The 2,653-nt window shown below is 36.4% G+C and overlaps 1 pseudogene; it reads left to right on the top strand.

The window, feature by feature from the left end:
• The first annotated feature begins 464 nt into the window (after window positions 1-464).
• Window positions 465-1,757, top strand: LOC125175391 (dihydrolipoyl dehydrogenase, mitochondrial-like; annotated as a pseudogene).
• The last annotated feature ends 896 nt before the right edge of the window (window positions 1,758-2,653 follow it).

Genomic DNA, 2,653 nt, shown 5'->3' with positions numbered 1-2,653 from the left:
TTTCATGACACAGAAACAATCACCCAGCTGAGCACAGCAAGCCCACAGAAATATTAAAGATAAAATTGTTATTGTTTTAAACCATTTATCCTCGAGGTGCTTTATTACACAGCAATAGATAGCCAAAACACTTTCATGTCTGAAAAGAAAGCCCTGATAACTGTGTCTGGACAAAGTGCAGAGAATGGGACCTGAAATTATATTTAGTCCGAATATGAGTACCAGGTGACAAACTCAGCAAGAGCTAAAAACATTTCCAGGAGACTGGCCAGGGCCTAGCATCTGAAACACATGCTATAGCAATATAAGAATGGTTAACATAAAGGAATAAGTACCTCAAATAGTTGGCATTTACATTTACATTCACCTACCATGCTATCCAGAGACAGTTATACTCCAAGTCTCACATATCCAAAGAAAGTTGTCAGTTTTTAACACTTGGTGTAACGTGCTTGAACGTTGGTTGTATTCCTTTTAAGTCTTTATTAAAATAACTGTCATTATTACCATATGACCGATGGAAAAGATTTTGCATCTAGGGGATTTGAAATGTCTGAAGTTCACTTGAATTTAGAGAAGATGATCGAACAGAAGAGTACAGTGGTAAAAGCTTTAACTGGTGGAATTGCCCACTTATTCAAACAGAATAAGGTTGTTCACATAAATGGATATGGAAAGATAATGGTCAAAAATCAGGTCACTGCTACAAAAGCCAATGGCAGCACTCAAGTTATCGATACAAAGAACATTCTTATAACTACAGGTTCAGAAGTTACTCCTATTCCTGGAATCACGATTGATGAAGATACAATAGTGTCATCTACAGGTGCTTTATCTTTAAAAAATAAGTTCCAGAATAGATGGTTGTCATTGGTGCAGGAGTAATAGGTGTAGAATTGGGTTCAGTTTGGCAAAGACTTGGTGACAGCAGTTGAGTTTTTAGGTCATGTTGGTGGAGTTAAAATTGATATGGAAATATCTAAAAACTTTCAAAGCATCATTCAAAAACAAGGATTTAAATTTAAATTGAATACAAAAGTTACTGGTGCTACCAAGAAATTAGATGGAAAAAAATGATGTTTTATTGAAGGTGCTTCTGGTGGTAAAACTGAAGTTATCACGTGTGATGTGCTCTTGGTTTGCATTGACCGAAGACCCTTTACTAAGAATTTGGGACTAGAAGAGTTTGGAATTGAACTAAAGCCTGGAGGTAGAATTCCAGTCAATACCAGATTCCAGACTAAAATTCCAAATATCTATGCTATTGGTGATGTGGTTGCCGGTCCAATGCTGGCTCACAAAGTGGAGGATGAAGGCATTATCTGTGTTGAAGGAGTGGCTGGTGGTGCTGTGCACATTGACTACAATTGTGTCCCATCTGTGATTTACATGCACCCTGAAGTTGCTTGGGTTGGAAAATCAGAAGAGCAGTTGAAAGAAGAGGGTATAGAGTACAAAGTTGGGAAGTTCCCCTTTGCTGCCAACAGCAGGGCAAAGACCAATGCCGACACAGACAGCCCGGTGAAGACTCCGGGAGAGAAATCCATGGACAGGGTACTGGGAACACATATTCTCGGGTCAGGTGCTGGTGAAATGATAAATGAAGCTACTCTTGTGTTGGAGTAAGGAGCATCCTGTGAAGATATAGCTAGAGTCTGCCATGCGCACCCGACCTTATCAGAAGCATTTAGAGAAGCAAACTTGGCTGCATCATTTGGCAAATCAATCAACTTTTAAAACAGAAGATTATATTTTTCTGAAATTTCCTGGGAGCTTTCGTAGAGGTCACATTTCTAACAGGAAAGTCTCACAGCTCCAAGAATTTCTAGGACTGAATTATGAAAATTTTGGAAGGTTTTAATAGGTTTTGATGGAATGGAAACCATAGATGAAATTATTCCATTTCATCCATTTTGAATAAATTTAATATTTTGTTTCAAAAAAATAGATTTTATATGTTTTATCTCATCCCATCTTCACAGTCCTGTAAAGGTATTATTATTGTCACCTATCTATTGACGATGAAAGTTTGGTTCTACTTGGCAAAAATTGTTTAAATTGCAAATGATATAACTGTAATTGAAATAAAATGTTTTATGACTCTAAAGACCATGATCTTCTCTCTATATTACGTAGACATTATACATGTGATCTCCAGAAGTTTGTACGTGAAATGGCAATAGACTCTTGTTTGTGATAAAATGTTAGACTCTTGTTTGTGATAAAAAAAAATAGACTAAAAAAATTGTTTATCATTAAAGGATTTCAAAGTAAAGTACATAACCAGAAAGTAAGGTAGGTCTAGATGGACCTATTTAGACCTATGCTTTATAAATAGTCCATTTTTTTCAAGTGCATACCTGTATAAAATGGACAATATTCTGGAAATATTTGCACCTATTTATAGTTGTTGCTGTGAGATGTGTAATTCAGGGTGATTAAGGTGCATGTGTGCATGTGTGTGTGTTTGGAATTCACTTGTTAGTATACTTCAAATTTGTGGTGAAGTAATGGGTGATTTTTATCTATATCGATATATATATATTTTCAATATATGAAATTTATTGTCAAATTTGTTTCCATACAACACCCAGTGCTCATCCCAAAAGGTGCCCTCCTCAATACCCATCACCCACCCTCTCCTCCCTCCTAC

This window comes from Prionailurus viverrinus, chromosome C2 (assembly GCF_022837055.1).
Source record: "Prionailurus viverrinus isolate Anna chromosome C2, UM_Priviv_1.0, whole genome shotgun sequence".
In the NCBI taxonomy this organism is placed as follows: domain Eukaryota; kingdom Metazoa; phylum Chordata; class Mammalia; order Carnivora; family Felidae; genus Prionailurus; species Prionailurus viverrinus.
This window is presented reverse-complemented; position numbering and strand designations above follow the sequence as displayed.